This window comes from Centruroides sculpturatus, unplaced genomic scaffold (genome assembly GCF_000671375.1).
Source record: "Centruroides sculpturatus isolate CEXI.00-Female unplaced genomic scaffold, Cexi_2.0 scaffold1623, whole genome shotgun sequence".
NCBI lineage: Eukaryota > Metazoa > Arthropoda > Arachnida > Scorpiones > Buthidae > Centruroides > Centruroides sculpturatus.
Genome location: NW_019385763.1, coordinates 89,932 through 109,973, shown reverse-complemented (window position 1 = coordinate 109,973; position 20,042 = coordinate 89,932). Strand labels below are relative to the sequence as shown.

At 28.4% G+C, this 20,042-nt stretch overlaps 1 protein-coding gene across 3 annotated transcripts in view; it reads right to left on the bottom strand.

The window, feature by feature from the left end:
* LOC111641883 (AN1-type zinc finger protein 6-like) overlaps positions 1–20,042 on the bottom strand; it is a 39,937-nt gene that overhangs the window by 19,560 nt on the left and 335 nt on the right. The window contains exon 1 of one of the 3 annotated variants that reach the window (XM_023388137.1): positions 6,848–7,126. The exons of the other annotated variants lie outside the window; for them this stretch is intronic. The gene's annotated coding sequence lies outside the window, so the exon portion shown is untranslated. Of the gene's footprint in view, positions 1–6,847; positions 7,127–20,042 lie in introns of those variants that run through there. 3 annotated transcript variants of the gene reach the window in all.

Sequence of the window (20,042 nt, the reverse complement as noted above, 5' to 3'; positions counted from 1 at the left end):
AAAGTGCTTGCGATAAAAAAACGTATACATGTAACGCTGAACTCAGTGTCTTTACTTTATTATAAGAGAGAGATTTAGCTAATCAAGACATGTCATTAAGTGGATTTTCTACAAAGCTCGAGAATGCATGAACAGGGAATTTATTTTCCAAATCACCAACCTGGTATTTAAATTCTGTAGAAATAGTTTGCCCCTCTGCAGATTTAAATGCAAGACTGCTGTTTTATTTTTAGTTTTTCACCGAATTTCTGAACGATCGTCTTTTTGTTGAATATTTATCTATGTGCAGTCTCAATCTTAAGTATATCAGGCTGAAATTTTCTATGCCACATGCATATATTCATATTAGCAGAAAAATGTTTATTAATTTGTATACTTTTCAGACTAAGTTAATATTTTTTTATAAGTATAATCAGCAGGTAAATATACAACACTAGCTTACCCGTCGTGCATTGCTGCGATCTCAGAAGAAATGAAATTCAAGCGAACTCATTATAATAAAATTCAATTTGCATTTTATCATTTTTATTGAAACTTATTATTAATTTTCATCGGGAAAACATTTCAAAGTGTCATTTTAATTCTATTTATTTATTGGAGTGCTTGTGGATACATGATATTTTTTTGTTTCTCCGTCTGGTCCGTACACAAATAAATCAGAAGGTTTTCCGACGCATGAGCTGGCCACATACAGTTGTACATGTGAGAAGCACGGATTCTCCAAATCTAGCCCACATACTTGCAGCGATTGTCAGAAGTGCGATATTCCCCATTTTTATATATTTTTTTTAATCCTCTACAATTTTAATTATTTAATTGCTCCTTCCTCTCTTCCTTGGCATGTTGTGAAATTTCTGATAGTTGGATAATAAACCGTTTTATTGTAATTTGTCTTTTTAAATTATTTTGAGTTGATATTAAAATTTAAAAAAGGGGATCCCTAGATCGGTAAAATAGGCAAATTTCCTCCTACAACTTCGGTTGTTGTTCGGGATACAGTTAAGGTTTTAACAAAGTTCGAGCGAATGCATAATTAGCAAAAAATAGTTGAAGTAAAGTGATTAAACAAAAATTATTACAAATATCGTAAATAACAGTTCACAAATGCATATATAGAGATATTTTTTGGAGGGAGAAAATGGTCTTCACAATTTGAAATTGATCGAACTCATGATGAAATGCTCATATATACTCGCACCATCTATCGTATGATAAATGTACGCCAGAAACCTTTGCGGGAGTATATTAAACAACTTCCCAAAGTTTCATGGCAATCGGATAAACGGTGTGGTAATGCATGAAGGACATACAGACAGACAGACATTCATTTTTATATATATAGATGACATACACTATCAATTTTATTACACTGACGGATCATATGTGAAACCACTGATTTAATTGTTAAGATCTGTAAAAACTGGTTTTAAGTTAATCTTCTATGAAAATATATACCATTCTAGAAAAATTTCTACTAGTAACAAGAATACTTTCATTTTAAAAATATATCATGTTTTGTCTTTAACCATTAACTATTAGAACAGTGCTTTTTAATGGGTTGTAATTATCTAGATCATAAAATATTAAAACCACTAAACATCCCCTCTTCACACATGTACGGCATTCCCCATTGTTGCAGCAGCTGGGGTATTCATTTGCCCGATGATGCACATTCAACATGAGCAAAAACATTAGCACTTATTTCTTTTACTCTGTTGGATATTAGGTTTTTTTTAGTGGTTTTAATTCAAGTATACCCAGTTTTTGAGTAATAGGATCATAAGGTAGATCAGAAACTATTTACCAAACTGTTCTTGAGCTAGAAACTAGCTCAAGAACAGTTCAGTAAATAGTTTCTGCTGAATATTAAAAGGTTGTATTACTCATTCTGGACTTTAGAGAATATAAGGTTCGATTTAGATGAATTTTGTTTTCGAACAAAAGTACATATTGCAGGAAATTCAATATTAATGTAATAAGAAAACTTGATCCTGAAGCTCCTGCTATTGCATGTTTGGTGCTTTCTAATGAAATTGAAGCAACTAACAATTTGACAATTGCAAGAGCTTTCCGATGATGCCTTACACAAGTTTAATTGTATTTTATGGAAATTTTGTTAAATCCAGTGTAAATTTGTCCTTTAAATACTTTTAGTGTGGCTGTTATTCATAGTAAATACTTTTTTCATTGCAGACAGTGTCTCCTACACACTGAAGGTTAAGGAATTTTAAAATTCAGTAATATAACAGAAATTCTATGAATAAATAGATGAAATTAATTACTATTGTTTACAGTTGGTTGGTTTTGGAATTTTGTAGCACATTTTGTAGGTAGGCCAAAAAGTGCCAGGTACTATTGTTTACTCTAAATATTGGTATATAATCTCTATCATACAATACTTCAAATCAGTCTGATAAATATTGAAGCTTCTTAAAAGTCCAATTTCAGTATTAGTGCCTACTAATTTACCCATTTGAACTTTTTAAGTGCCTATTTTACCTATCTATTTATGACTCTTAATTCTTAGATTGTCCAAACCTTATATATTACATACTAAACAATTATTTTGACCAGACCCAATGTAATGTCATCATGGATTTTTTATTTACTTTTCACATCTACTAGCAAAGTTCAGTGCAATGGGAATTAAAATTTATTATACACCTAACTACTTTTGATTACTTTGACACTACTTTGTATTAATGAAACCATGCCTCTTCTCTGTTTTATTATACCACTTCATTGTGTATAAGAGAAAGTATTTTTACACCAATTGATATACCCAGTAATGCTCAGGACTGAAAACTATGCAGTTTTCTTACTTGGTGACAATATATGAAATAGTGGCAAAGATTAAAATAGTTTCTCTTAAATGATGAAGTTAATTTTTACTATAGCAAACTAACAAAACAATTTAAAAATGGTACATTTCAAGAGGCACTTATATTTCACAGAAACATTGAAAGTAGAAGGAAAATAATATTAATAAGATTTATTAAATATTTTCAAAATATTCACTCATTAGGTTTTACATCATAAGTTATAAGCTAAATTATTGGTATTTAGGTTCATTTAGACTCTCAACCATATAGGCACTAAGAGCCTTTAATCGCTGATTTGGCCAGATCCACAATGTCACTGGCCAGGTGGCGAGGATTGGGGCTGACATAACCAGGATAGGCCACCCTCAAAAAAAAAATTTCTATAGTTTTGAACCAACCAGATTCAATCCCAATCTAGAATGATAGGTTGTATCTTTTATTGCTTGGCCATCTAGTCATACCAATATTCAGGTAAAAACACCAATTAAATGATGACACATTGCATCCAATTTTACCCAGTTGCCAGTCTCATTTAAATCATGTGTTCTTAATAATTAATTTTTTTTTTAATTTTCTTTCTATTTACATTGAAATTGGCAATGTCTCAAACAATATTTGCTACCCCCATTACAAAAATCCCAATTAATTAAAACATTCAAATAAACCCCATTATATATATAGAATATAAATCAAAAACATTCAATATATGAAATATAACTCAAATTCTACAATACATCCAAATCAAGGGTGGATTCAAGTGGCCTATAGGAGCTCTTAATCCAGGGGTGGCCAACAGTTTTTGCCCCAGGCCGAATTGGAAAGAAAACTTTTTTCACAGGCCAAACCAGAGGCTGCCCTAGGAAGATTTTGAGGTGGTCCGAGATCTCATTGTGGTGTCACCCCGTAGAGACTAAATTGTACATAGAGATTACAGATACATTTTTCACATCATCATGCTTTACTAACATTATACACTGTACTTAAGAGATTTGTAAAGGAGGATTAACTCTAAATGCACAGTGAGCTGTTGACTTTTTTTTTTGGTCAGAAATTTTCATCGATCTATTCGGACTTGAGTAGCTAATATTGAAAGATTAATTGCGGGCCATATGTTGGCCATACCTGTCTTAATCCCCCCCCACTGACAAAAAAACAAATTAAACTTTGTTTGAACTTTAAAATGTTTTTAAAAACATTTATGCTGGCAAATATAGTTTATTGGACTGTCCACATGTTAATAAAAAGATCCTTAATTGTTCAAAACATTTTAAGTTTTTGAGTTATCCCCCTTTAGGTTTTTCTGGATCTACTACTATATCCAATATACGTTTCATCCCTATAAAACTAAAAGGATCTTTTAATTATATATATCATGGATTTAGCCAGGCTCATAATGAGGACAACCAAGCTGTAAGGGAGGGACGAGGTCTGACACTAAAGACAGATTGTTGATATAGAAGTCTTTAGACTTGCTGACCAGATTTGATCATGCCCTCAGAGTGGCAGGCAGTGGATCGCCATATGGCTGAGGAAGTAAAGGCCTCGGCCATACAACTGTCCTATGTTTATTATTATGAAATTTTTACAAAATTTTTTTTCAGTTTACAAAACAGTATTATTGACTTGTGAAACAAAATTATTACACATGTACTGTACATATTGCTTTATTTGCTTAAATATTACTGTTTCATTTAAAAAACAATGAATGAGCACTAACATTCTTTGATAAAAATATTACAAGTGCTTTAATAAGATAGTTGTTTCATTGTTTCATATATAAAAGTATTAACTTACTGATGTTTTTACTTCTAGAAACAGCTTAGATCAATAACTATACTTTCCTCCACCAGATAAACACGTCAGAATACTTTATTTTAAATATACAAATATTGAAAGTGAGATGGATATGTCACTCATGTTACAATTACTTGTTTTCATTTAATATGTATTTTATATAAAAAACTTTTGCATTGTATACCTAAGAAATAGATTAGTGTTAGATTACAATACAGAAAATGAACTGCTAAGCTTATTCAATAAATATTAAACTTCTAATTATTATTTTCCTTTATGAGTATCATATCATGTATGGCACTTTATTTACATGATATACTTAGATATTTTGAGATTCAGTAACATATGGCCATGGATTGATTATATTTTTCCCCACTGATTATACTAAATAACATGGTTTTAAATAAAGTGGCAATATAGTGGAATTAGAGACAATTAACTTTTGGCCCTTCATAATAGTTAAAGTGGAACCTCCACAGTATATAAAAACACGAATACACCTTACACACTTTTCCAGCAGTTAGTTTTAATTAAAACTAACATTTTCAGCTTGATTGATAAGTTTTCTTCAGATATTAAACAGATATTCTTTCGGCCCTCAATAGGACTATTCATTATTTTACATTAAAATATATCACACGATAGCCAGGTATTTATATAATTTAAGATAAAATATTGAATTAATATTGTAGAATTAATCATGTTAAAATCAAGAAATAGCTGTATGTAATACAAGTGGCTTAAATTACCTAATATAACAGATATATGTAATTAATATAATTTGCAATATATTAAAAATATACTGAACATTTTTGTAAACTTTCAACTAATTGATTTTCAAGTATAATATCCATTTAGTTCTTTTAGTCTTTGTTTTATAAGCAAGATTAAAGAGAGATCAAGTATTTGTATTGATTGTTGGCAGACACATTAAGATTTCTGAATGTTTCACTGAAATAGCTTTATTTTTTTGGGAGACAAACATAGATACAAGTAACTAATTCCTGAAATAAATGATAGCAATCAGAGGTGAGAGACAATATCTAAAGTTTATTTTTATAGCAAATTTTCAAAGAAAGATCAAAAGAATTTTCTATGTATCTTAATGCCAATAATGGTTATATTGATATTATTGATAATGTTGATTAAAACTCCAAAGCACAATTACATACACTTTCAACATTATACATAAATAAGAGCTTCGGAAACAATCAAAATACCTCCAGAGAAAGAAAGACACTTAAAAAATAAAACAGTATTTTTGATGCTGTGTAGATTCGATGTCAAAGATCTTAAGACATTATTTACAAAGGACAGTATAAACTTTTACATTTGGTACAAAAAATTATGAGTTTTTTTACTTTCAAAAATTTTATATTTATCAACTTTATGTAGTTCTGGCAAGCTAATAACATAAATCAATTCATGCATCTGAGAATTACTATAATACTGTTCATTTAACTAAGAACAATATTTCTGTTAAAAAAAAAAAAAACAGTGATGTATTTTAACTTCTATAGTTAAATTAACAAAAAAAAAAAAAAAAACATCAATTTTGGTAACAGTTAAATTTAGATTTGTCAAAAGAATAAATTTAAACCTAAAAATTTCATTTAAAAAATCAGATACACAAAAATCAGTAGTTTTTAACTATTTTAATAATCACTTCTAAATCCAAAGCATTGCATCATTACTAAGATGGAAATTACTAAGTTATTTTTATCACACCTACATTTAGTACTACCTACCAATGACTCAGAAGCGACTGGAACCCAAATGGCGGATTTAATAATATTGTTTGCCAAAAACAAAAAGTGTCTACTGTATATTTTAAATATAGTAAAATTAGTAAACTACAGTAAATGTGAAATCTTACTTATCTATCAAATTACACTACAATAAAAATAAAAAAGAAATTTGCACTCTCTACTGTCTTCTATGGAAGAAAAATCTCTACTAAAGTATAAACAAAATACTGATAGCAATTGGTAATGAACTCTAATACAAAATATAAGTTCTTACTATATATAAAAGAAAATTATATTTTAAAAGTACTAAACATTAATATCAAAAGGTAATCTGATTATTGTTATAATTCTGTTCACCATAACTTTGGACTATTGCCAAAACTAAGCAGCCTTTTAACACTTACTTATTATTATATATAATAATAGTTTTATAAGGATAATTAATTAAGCATATTAGCATATAGTGTAGCATATTAATCCTACCTTTGCACTATATTAGTGTTCAGCAGTCAGTAGCTTTCATCGTGGTCCTAAGTTAGAGTGAATTTTACTATAGGAAGAACTGATATAATTTAGTAATAAAATAATGAGAAATATTCAAAATGGTAAGAAAGTTATGCATCACAAAGATGTAATTACAGAAAAAACTCTTTTAGTTTGAATTTTACCAGGAATGAGAAATAATTGCAAGACTATACTTCAGAACAATTATACTTCTGCAAATGCAACTGTATCTATGTCAATTGACACCAATAGCAAGTCAATTCTACTTGTTTACAACTGTACAAAGTAAGTTGGCTCTTAAAAATAAATATAAAATTAATGCATCTCAAATACAAATAAGGGACTGTTCAAATCAAACTATAAAATTGTCATAATATTAATAAGATTTGTTAAAAGATTATTTAATATACACTTTTTAAATTATTATGATTTGAAGTAATATTTTATTTAGAAACAAAACAGTTACAGATAAATTAATAAAAGAAATACTGTCATATCAAATTGATCCCACGACCTTTAAAAACAAAGGCTATATGTCTGCTTTCACGTAATTATACTTGCCGCATTCAAAGCACTAATGTTCCCCTGCACAGGATTTATAATTTGTAATGCATAAAACAGTAACATGATTGAAAAACAGAATTTCTAATTCTGTTTTTTCACAAGAATAAGAAAAACTTTTAGTGCCATAATAAAGTTTCTCATTCTTGGCTTTAGTTAAAAATCAATTCCCTTTTATATGTTTAGATCAGATATTTGGCCTTTATGAAGGTTAAACGGATAAAGTAAAAATTCTGAAAATTGATCCTCTTGTCATTTGGAGATCATTATGTAGAACACATGACAAAGCTTAGCAGTTAAACTTAATTTCATTCATGCAATTAATTTTTAAACCGATTAAATATCTGAATTATGTAACAATCGGCACTTTATTTGTAGAAGAAACACCACACAACAAATTATATATTATAACTACAGTATAACAAAATAAAACTGTCTTACATTAAAAAAAAAAAAAAAATCAAATCCAAATGCACTTCACTTCAGAAAAATTTTTAAGACTGGCAAAAGCATTTTTAAAAACATGAAATACTATCTAAAAAAATTAAGCTTTGTTGATTGAAAAATTTTAAAAAATCATAAAACTTGTAAAAAAACAAAAAATAGGAAAGAAATTTAACACATTAAAAGTAAATATACGAGATATTTTACGACTGATAATGGACTTCTCAATAGATCCAAGCCTGTTCATATTACAAAGCTTTTATTTCTTTTTTGTTGGTTGAAACAGAATAGTTTTAATATCTGTGTATACTTCACATTATTATTCTTTGATGTGACTAGACATCTCTCATACTCACTTTGTTCATGACTGTATCAAAATACCATTATTTTTGGGTGTTATAATTATTAAATCAAATTAAATTACTCTCTCTCAAATTCAGAAATTTAACATGTTTCCAATAAAAAGTTGCAAGCATTTTAATTCTTGAGTAATGACTATCACTCAGTTATACCACCATTCATTCTTTCTATTATCCTTGTCAATTTTTTAAAATAAAAATACACTGTAAAGATAAATAAACTGTAATTTGACTTTGAATATAATAAACATAGTTATAAAAAAAATATTTAGAGAGAACTTCAATTGAAAAAATAATACAGATGCACAAGTTAAGCTTTCAAGTTTTATATCAAATTCCCTAAGTAAATATATTTGTCAAATTTTTTACAAGATCTAATAGGTTAAATGCACAAAATTATCTCAAGTTTGCAAAGGTTTAGAGTAGAACAAGCAATAGCAAAATCAATTTCTCGGTTCTATCTCATTCTTAAATAAACTAGAAGATAATTATACTAAAAATAAATATGCATGCTTGGAATAACCTAGTTTACATCCTTAATTATCATCATCTGTTGTGGATTACAAAAACATTGTAGCGGCAAGAATATAGAACTGGCACATTTATAAAAATATCGCAATATAAAAATTCATTTTACATAATTGTTTCTATCCTGAATATTCTCCTAATTCTATATTTTCTTAAGTATTTCTTGTATACATTCCTGTGCTTATTATTATTATTTGTATACTATTAATTTAAGATTTTAGAAATCTTAATTTAACTAGAAATTAAAAAAACTCAATGACAATTCATTGCAATAATCCAAACTAATTGAGGCTAAAATATGTTTGAATTACTAAAAAACGATTTTAAAAACAAAATTTCAAGTAAAGCAACTTTATTTAAAGTTAATATTGTAGTAGCACTGAAGTATATTTGCTGTTGTTTAACAAGGACATTTCTACAGCCCTTCTCCTCAAACAAAGAAAAATTTCATAATGTTACTGCTTCATTTTCATATCCAAGTAATACATAACCTCCCTCCTAATTCCAATTCAGATTATTGGCGATTTGGAATTCTGGGATTACATGTACCTGAAAATAGTAGTACGTGTGTAAGTGTGCATATATAGAAATAGAAAACTAATCACAGGTAAAAAGCATCTATCAGTAATTTGTAAATCTAGAAAACTTTCATGTATTATATTGTTTAAAAATATTTCTATATTACAAAGCTACGACGTGTGTAATGTTCTGCAACAACAAAAACAATCAAAAAAGATTTTGGTATCTCCAGTAGAAGTTTGTTGATCCAACATCTGTGGTACCAACTACTGAACATTTTTGTATTTTCATAAAATGCAATAAGTTAACATACTTCTGCACAAACAGTAGCATGCTCTTATGCAAACATCATGTTTTGCAGTTTTGAAACATCTTGCTTTGTTTATAAGGGCACTGCCCTGTGTCAACATACTATATGAATACTTTACATTTAATATAACTATTCAGTGGCATCTACAGTAACCATTATTAAAATTAACCAGCAACAAGTTGCTCAACTTTCCTGGCAACATTTAAAATTTTGGTGGCACCATCTGTTATCATATTTAAAACTTTTTATATTTTTAACTGTTTTAAAATAGCAAAAAGGTTAATTTTGAGGGTAGAGATAAGTTTTATAAAATAATCGTAAATGCAAATAACCAGTAAAATCGCCATTAACTCCAACCCTACTAGAGATATGAAATGTTGGCCTCTTTGTGCTGGTAAGGGACCTAAAAACAAAAACATGAAATGCAACATACATTATCTTCCCACCCCTTCGCCCTTTAACCACCTAATATAAACAAACCACAATGCCAAATTTCAGAAATTTGACAAAAAGCACAGGAGTTAAAAGCTTCAAACAGGGTGAACAAAATTGTGTCCCCCCCACAGAAATTACCCCAGAATTTTTTTGCATTTCTCAACATTTCAAGATGTCCTGTCCCCAAAAATGTAAAAATCTGGGGAGTGTCATTTTTTGCCAGATTACCATACTTTCCCCTCTGTTATAACACACAAAAAAGTAATAAAGAGCCAAAATTTAAAAAAACTCTTTCAAAACCAAGATTTTTTTTAATAATAATGAATTTTTTTAGGTACTTTGCAGAATATAGTGCTTAGTCTTGTGTGGAAATATGGTATATACAATCTGAACACTGCAAGACATTTCCATACATTTTATACCAGTAAATGTTGCCTGTAATCTTCTAATTTGTGTACTCATGCTCTTTAATCACAGTATGAAGACAATACAGCACACGACTATCGTGTTAAGGTAAAAACCTTCAAAACACATTAATTAATGAACACGTTATTGCAGAAAAATCGACATTTACAATAATTTATGTGTATGTAATAATGTAATTATTTTCCAGACATATTATATACATACAGTTCATACAATTATGAATGATCTAAGAATGAGAAATCTGTGTTTTTGGTGTGCTGTCCTTGCTTTGGCCTGTGGGAAAGAAAATATACCACTCATGCACGTTACTAAACACATCATATACTAGATCTAACAAAGCAATGTTCATTTGGCACAACGTAGGCTACATATTGTTTATTGAATTACACTGCCAAAGGGTACCAGATTACTAGACATTTCAGATTGCCATGTTAATGAATTTCTACTCTGTTATACCCTTATCTAAAAATCAAAAATTGATACCAGATTATTTGCAAACTCACTTTAAATGATTATATTGCATGAATAAAACTTTGTTTCTGTAAATTTATAACATTAATAATGACATTACTAATGTTTTAGAGTTTTAAAGCAAAGAGAAAAACAAACAATAATTGTAAAGACATACATTTTCTATTCTTTCATTTTATGGGCTCTTTAGTCTCTCCAAACTGAGGAAATTATATTAAAAAATAAGTTTCACTGCGATACAAACAGTTGAAATATATAAAACTTAGCAGCTGTACTAAACATGTTAACAGAATTTGAAGAAAATATCATATTTTTAATTTTCTAACAATGCTGCATTTATATTGCTAATAATGGGATGTTACTCCAAAAAGCATTTCAATTAAAATTTTTTGTTGTTGTTAATTAATAATTTTTACTTTTGTAAATTACAAGTTTCTAATCATCATTTATTATATAATATGTTCCACAAGAACATGCTGAAAACTGAATAGTTACAATAAAGTGACACACACTGTTCCAACATATGATTAATTGAACACACTTTTGCAAGAAAAATTTTGAAAAAAATTAATATTTTGATGTTTTTATCACAATAAATTATGTTTTTATACATTAGTATTAATATGTTACTACCACTTAATGTTATTTTCTGTTAAAATACAAGCAGACATCAAGTTAAAACACACATATTATATAAACATTAATAGTAAAAATAAATTTTAAAATTACAAAAAACAAAACATTATTAACATGATGCAACAAGAATTCCTCAATATTTAACAGTAAATAGAATATTAAAGGAGAGCAAAACTACAACCAAATGCCTAGGTCTTCCTACATATTCTTATTACAAAAGAAACTTGTACACCCAATCAACTCAACTGAAGTCATTCAAGTGTGTCCAATTTGAAAGTTTCTTTGTTTTAACAAGAGAAAGTTAATAATAAATAATATTAGCTTTTTTATAAACTAGTTCTTCAATTACTCAAGTAAAAAGATAATTTGTCTTACCTTTATATAAGGTAGAAAAGATATTTATCATCATCATTATTAATATTTATACTTGTATTTACTACTATGGGCGCACACTAATAGTTTCAATTCTTATGTGCATCTTCAGCACAACTTTACTCCTCAAAGAACTAAATACTTTTATTGGACTGAAATTTTCAAATTGCAGACCCATATATTCCCAGTGACGTCTGTCTGTCCTTCCTTAATCTCAAGAATGGAGTTAGCTAGATTAAAATGGAGACGCTGATTAACTATTAAATTAAAATATGATTAAAAAGTGCAGCCTGACATTGTGGAAACGTCACAATAACTTCTTAATTTTTTTTATTTTTGCATTTATTCATAAAATGAAACTTATATTGCTAGTAACATGTCCTTCAAAATTAATTTTACTAAAAGATAGCCTAGTCACTTAAGTTCAAAACTTCTTCTGTATAAAATAAATTTTCACTAATCTTAAAAAAAAATTATTATTATTAGAGCATTAATTAATTAAAAAAAAAAACATTGAAACAATGTAATTATTTCTTTCATGCAAATTAGGAATATGCACTATAGTTACCACCCTGTTCTAACGAGGACAACCTGCATACTAATATGTAAAATCCAATACAAGTATCATACTCTCAGATTTAACACTTGTTTGAGATGCATGACTATGGAAGATTGCTAGAGAAAAACACAAGCAATGTTTTTAATAATTTAAAAACAAATATCATACATATTGCAGATTAAAAAATTTTATTTTTAGTAATGCTTTTTGTTGCACACAAATCTCGCATAAAACCTAATTTATAAAGCAATTTGCAACACTTACTGATATATTGTCAGTGCCTTAACATAATTTACATTAAAATATTTTAAAATGTAAAAGGTAATGATTTTAGCATGTAAGAAAGTACAGAGAAGACAAGATTTTTCCAAACATAATTACCCCAGCTTATTTTGTAAATATTTTGAATAAAATTTTAAAATTTATAAAGTTTTTCTATTTATTTATTAGCTCTCCACTTTGGTTTAACCATTTTATTAACTATTATACACCACAGTTTATTAATTAACTTGGATTGTACACCACAATTATGTCATTTATAAAAATAGAATTAAAGAGTCATTCAGCCATTATCACATTCCTTCAAAAAGATAATTATTAAAAGAATTTTAAACAAATAACATGTTAGCCAAGTATTTGCATTAGAGCTTACTACTAAATAAAATCATTGCTACACAATTACATTCTAGATTAAAGCAGAGTTATTTGTTTTTGGATAGCTATAAAACTATTATTTAAGTAAAATTAAAGCTTACTACTAAGAATTTTTAAACAGAATCCATTAAAAGTCTATATAAATTTTCTAAAAATCAACCTTACTCCCCAGTCAGAGTTAATTGATAAACAATTATGAAAAATCAATTTTTCACTGCAAATTAATGGCATAATTGTTATTTAAGTTGGTCTTTTCGCTAATGTTTCCATTAATATTAATTCATTTGTTTATATATCAAATGACTTCTCAAATGATTAATTGTCAATTTATTTTATATTTTTAAGAATTTAATATGTGATTTAGACAATATTTTGTAATTACTAATTCCAAAGTTAAAAACTTATTCTATCTTTAAATCAATATTTTGTTAAATATTCTTGCCCCAAAGACATTAAGATTAAAATTTAACAAGAGCACTTGACAAAGGCGTGTATGTCTGTTTAAAATTTTTGAATGGCCATTTCCTTTTAAATGAATATAGAAATGCCCGAAGACGTTTTATGATTAAGATAAATTTTTACATTCTGAAAAACAGGTTTTGTACACTGTCTTCCATTTGAATTAACTACTATTTTTTAATAATTTTTTTGTTTTAATTACTTCATGATTTCCTATTATTGTTATTCATATTCTTTCCAAAAACAACATTGAAATGCTAGAGGGAGAAAAAACTAGTAACACGTTTTCAATCAATAAGGAAATGGTTATTTATTTATATTATTTTTACTAGAGGCAGATCTGACTTTTAGACTTAATGCAATTCTACAAATGTGTGCATAATTCAAGCAATACTGTAGAACTGCATGTTATAAAATGTGTGTTCTGTTCCCAGAACCATAAGGAAAAATTATAAATCATCATTGAACTACGAAACCTTGTTTGTTACGGTGAACATGTTCCAATGCATATAATGTTAAAACTGTAGATTAAACAGAAGGCATACAGACAATAAAACTTGGTTTTCATAAATAATTTTATCATCATCAACACAAACTATCAAAGTATCCACATGCAAATGATTTATTCTTGTTTTGTGTATTTTTGCAGAGGCTAATAAAAACTCTTCTCTGTAAAAGAAGACAGTTTCATTCCTGTGATTGGACATGATGGCGATATGAATATGTATTTAGTTTTTTCCATCTGAGTTTTAATTGCTTGATAGTTTCGTTTATGTATCAAAGTATCACGTGAAAAGAACAAGTTATCTGTAAGCCAGGTTGCTTGTACATTGTTGTGCATGTTATGCAAATTTAGAACCTTTTGTTTTTATTACACAATATTAAATGATCTACTTAGTAATGCCATAAGAATTGATCATTTGCATTTATTCAAATATACTGAAGTGCATAAATTTTTAATATCATTTACATCTGTAGTATCATAAAAAGAAACCAGAGTCACATACAAAGACAGCAAAACTCAATTATTGATTTAACATCTGAAGTTTTTTAATGTCAAAACTATGATGTCATTAATTTGTATAATTCAGAGATGACATCATCTGATACTGCACAAAGTGACGTCATGTCATAAATGCCTACATAATACATTGTTGGATGACCACAGGTCAAAGAATTTGACCTTTCTAAGAGAAAGTAGCATCTGTCATATTTAACACAATTTGCTCAATTGTCCAAACAATTATCCGATTGCACACACAATAAATAATTTGGAATTCATAATAGAAAAATCTACATGTCAAACAAATATAATCAATTTACAACAAAAATACTTGTTTTAACTTCATTGACTATCTGAGTTACTGAATACAATGAATTAATTTTCAATCGTAAACAAATAGAAGTGAAACAGAATTATTTAATTAATGTGTCTAAAAGCAAGGTTTGAATATTTCGTTAAAAATCTATAAGAACCTAGGACTATTTATTAAATATTTGCTAAAATCATAGTAAAATAATAAAATCTGTATTTATTATTTTATTTATACTACTACTATTTGATTATACTTTATGCAAATGATTACATTTGAAAACAAACAGTTAAAAATCTATCCTGTTTGCTTCATTTTTATACAATTTACATTCAAATCACACTCCCAGTCATCCACCTGCACTTTTTCCCCCCAAATACTCTTACCAGCACTTTCGGTGTGTAATTATATCTTTCACAATAATGCAGATTTGTTATTGTTTATTACTACTGGTCGGCCAAGGATTGCCTAGGTTACAAACATCCCGAAGAAAAAAAATCCAATAACGAAACTTTGATATCCATAAGCAGAAACCAGACAGTCTGTCAACTTTTCTTTCATTCGCTAATACAAAATTCATTTTTTAAAGTATCATATTGGTATTTTCTATAAAATATTTATAAAGTCACATGGTTCAATATTCAGAAATAGTCATATTATAGATGCCCATATTATTAGCAAAAACATTAACATATAATTAGAATGTTAGAATAATATATATCCTAGTTAACTAATTATATGATAATTAAATTCTAAATATATAAACTGACAACAGGTCGTTTCGACAAAACATTTAAAACGGCCTTTATGATATATAAATTATTCAATAATAAAATATTTCAAAAAACATAATATATACTCTGTGCAAGGAAATTCCAATAACTCAACACAATCATCAGTAATAGACTTTGCTTAAGTATCAATGTTGGTTAGGTTTATTTCATTACGTATTACTCAATATAATAATATTTTTTGGCTATTTTTAGACAAACTATATTAATTGCATGATCCTAAATTAAAAGAAATGTTATTGAAACTGCACCCGAAGAAGCAGTAGCATAATCGAGGACAAGGTTATTAATTTATTGTAATCCGTGACAAACATCACCCACAATGCAGCAAATATCTCTACCCAGTTACAACATAGGGAATCACTGTAAATGTTTATAGAAATGGCTGCAGTTATTAGCAATCACAATATTTACTGAACTATATAGCTTCAAAATTCCAAATATTGAATTTGACAATTATTGTTGCTATATGTTCCGCAAAACCTGTGTAAACTGGAATCACATGGTACTGAATATTTTTTCCAGTTTGGCAGGTTTCTGTTTTGAATAGGTTTTTTTTTTCTAACATGGAAAAAAATCACTCCATACTGAATAATTTTTTATTCATTTAGGCAAAACAAGTTTTTGCTTTATTCAGGTTTAGTTTTGGTAGGATTTTGCATTATATTTACTTAACATCGACACTTAAATACTCAAAAATTCAGTTAACAGTTGGAATTAACCGGAAATTGCTCTCTAAATGACTCACTGTTTATAACAATGCAGATATGAATTTGCATAAATTATTGCAACTTTTCAGGATTTTACCTCCAATTTTATTATTAATTACAGACCTACACTAAAGAAAAATCAATTATATCATTTACTTTAGGACTTAATATGTTGCAAAAGGTTTTTGACATTTTTTTTTAGATTAAATGGACAAAAACTCATTAAGAAAAAGTAACCAACAAACTTTTAAAGAATAAACAATAACGTAATTTTTATGTATTTTTGACTTGATATTTGACAATTCAGAATTTTTTGGGGAACAAATAAGCAAGGAGAAAAAAACACTTAGATATAAATTAGGCACAACCCTCAAACAACGCAGTAGTGAGGTTCCACAAAAATGTCACGTTATAAAAATGCAAGAACATCATTACATATAAAAAGTGGGTTTACATTTTAAAATAATTTTATCTATCTACGTAGAAAAATCAGTTTTATTTAATCCAGAAAACTTAATTTAACAAAAAATGAATGACAAAACAAAAATGAACTTATTGAAATTCATAAAATAGGATTTTGATCGCTCAAGATTGATGTGTGCTTACTCTATGTCTTTAACTAACTTGTCCACATGTAATATCTAATTAAATGCTATTTTCAAGAATGCAACTGAAAATTATAAGCAGCACAAAATGCCAAAGGGAATTTCTGTGTACAAAATTTACATACTTGTTAGCACAGAATAGTATTTTACATTTGTCTAACAAGATTGCCATGAAAAATAAAAAGTTTTCACTGTATAGTGGTAAGTTGCACAATCTTCACTGGCAAAGTATGTTGTAGTAACCAAAAGAACATTTGCTAGGATTAGATAAACAGATGATTTCACATGAACTCTTATCTAAATTGTGTTGTTTGAGTACTGCGTTATACAAGGATTGCTACAATTTGTGAACTGTGTTATACTAAGTACTACATTATAAGAGGGTTATTTTAAACACTATATATATATATATATAAAGTAATTAATCTAATATTTATTTAAGATAAAATTGTGCCACTGTCAAATAAAATACAATCATTGATGATTTAACTAAAATTTATTTTTAATTAATTTTATAAATATTCCCACATTCTTTAATACACTTGTACAATCTCTCTTTGAAGATATATATAAAATAATGAAAGTGATAACTTACAAACTATATATAATTATCCATTTAATTAAGAAATTAAATTACAAAATAATATTTTAATTTAGTTTCTTTTTATACCCAGTGTTTACGCAAACAGTTTGCAAGAAAATATCCCTTTACAATATTTTGTATCATTCATCAGTTTTTCTGTAAATTCTTTGGCATAAATATTTGTTCACCATTGTGTCTGAAAATACATGTAATATAAGAATCCCTAATTCGTGTTTTATATAATATTTAGGCATATTATTCCATTATAAACGGTAACAGTAAGCAAAATGTACTTTAACTTCCACTCTATCGTGTAACTTCATTCTACCGTTCAATGCCAAAATTTTTTATGATTGGAAATGTTTAAAGATGGATAATGACTCATCAGCTTTGACAATATACTTTGTAAATCACACTCTTCATACCAAATATATATTAAATTAGCGGAAGAAAGTTTTAAAAACTTCCTAATACTTTATGGAAGGTAGTGCATGCAGATGAAATTACTTAAACTTTTAAATTTTCTTTTGTAAATTTATTTTTAGTATTGTAGTAAGTGTTATCTAGTTTATCTTTCGACTGATTGATCAATCAATATGAGGCACCAGTATATTAAGGCTATATTGGCTACCAAAATTTCACCCATTACTGGCAGACAAATGAAATTCAGAGAATTTAGCAATTTATGTTTACAGAACTTTTATAAATTGTTTACTTATTGACAAATTTCTCCCCTTTCTGTTTTTGTAATTCATTTGGTAGTTTGTTAAAAGGATAAATTAATTCTATATTAATAATTGAAATAATTTACTCAACAACAGCAGAGTCAGCCAGCATAGAAGGCTAGAAAATACTTCTTAACTTATAATAACCATAATATCAAATTTAATAAGTTAGGACTAACAGAGAACGGCAATGTAATGTGAGGGTAGGGTCGACAAACATCCCTCTTCTCCAAGATCATCCAGATTTTTTCCGAATGCCACCTAGAGACAAGAATTTTATTCTGAAAACTGCTCCTACAACAAAGTATCTTCTTCCACATTTTAATAGTATTTCTGTCTTAAAAATTCTTCAAAGTACCTTCTAAAATAAAACTCCAGTATTTGCTTACTCATATACAGTACAGACTAACATTTTCGATTCTTCCATACAGATCTTTGTCAGGTCTACTATTTTTTAAAATCCGAATGCTTTTGATCTTTGTAAACATTGCTTTTTGAACAATGTTGTTTTTTTTGCATTTACAACTTTTACGACGACAATCAAAAGTATTCTGATTCTAAAAAAAACCATAGACTTGACAAAGATCCATAGAGAAAGATCAAAAACAGTCTGTATATGAGTAAGCAAGTACTGGAGTTTTATTTTAGAAGTTATTTTGAAAAATTTTTAATACTGTCACTCCAGTATGAAAGAATTGCAAGTGTATTTCTGTCACTAGCAGGGTAAAAAAAATACACAACTATTACACATCCCGGAATCAGAGCATCCTGATATCTTTCAGGAAGGACTCTTCCGAGCTTTTATCCTCAAGTACCCAGAGAAGTTATGCGAGGACGATCTTCCAAGGGAAGATGCCACCCAGAAGGACTTCCTACAAGAAACGACCCCAATTTGGGTGTTAGATCGAAGGTTGCAAACCAGCAGCCCATATATGGCCTGTCGAGTTTTCGTATCTGGCCTGCAACTTCAATAATATCTTTTCTAAAAAAAAAAACCAACATTTCTAATATCTTGAGGGGATTAAAACAAAAAATTCAAATGTCTGTTTACACAAGTCATAAAGGCCCTGGCAATAAATGGGCTTTCATCACAACCTTTCTTTTAGTTTACGGTGTGTTTCGGTTTACCGAATAATATCCAATATGGCCCGCATCTGATGTACATCCTTTCAACCGGCACTCTGCCACACTCAAGTTCGAGACCCTCACGTTAGAAAGATAAAACCAGAAAACTCCACACAGCCGGCAACAAACTGGCTAGCATTTGGCAGTTTCGCCCGCCAGGGAGCAAATGCGGAATCAAATCGGATTTACGCGGCAACAAGAGTATGCGCGGCATCTCCCTCGCCCGCGGTCACCCGGCAAACTCAAAATTCTCTACATTTAATCCCAAAGATCGTCAGATGTTGATGCTAACTAGGAATTCAGGATAGAGAAAGCATGTTTCAATCAATAATACAATTGTATATATTTATATTATACCATTTATTACATACACGGCAACAGAAACAAGGAAAAGTTAAAATGGAGACATCAATGACGTTCAGAACTTAAAAAAACAAAATGCTAGACATAAATCCCGGTGGAACAGACACAATTATTTGTAAAAACTCGTATTTATAATATACGACGCAGTTCGAACGTATTGAAATGAATTAACTGAGCGATTTTTAACGCGTAAAATAAATTAATATCGATTATATACGCGAAATTA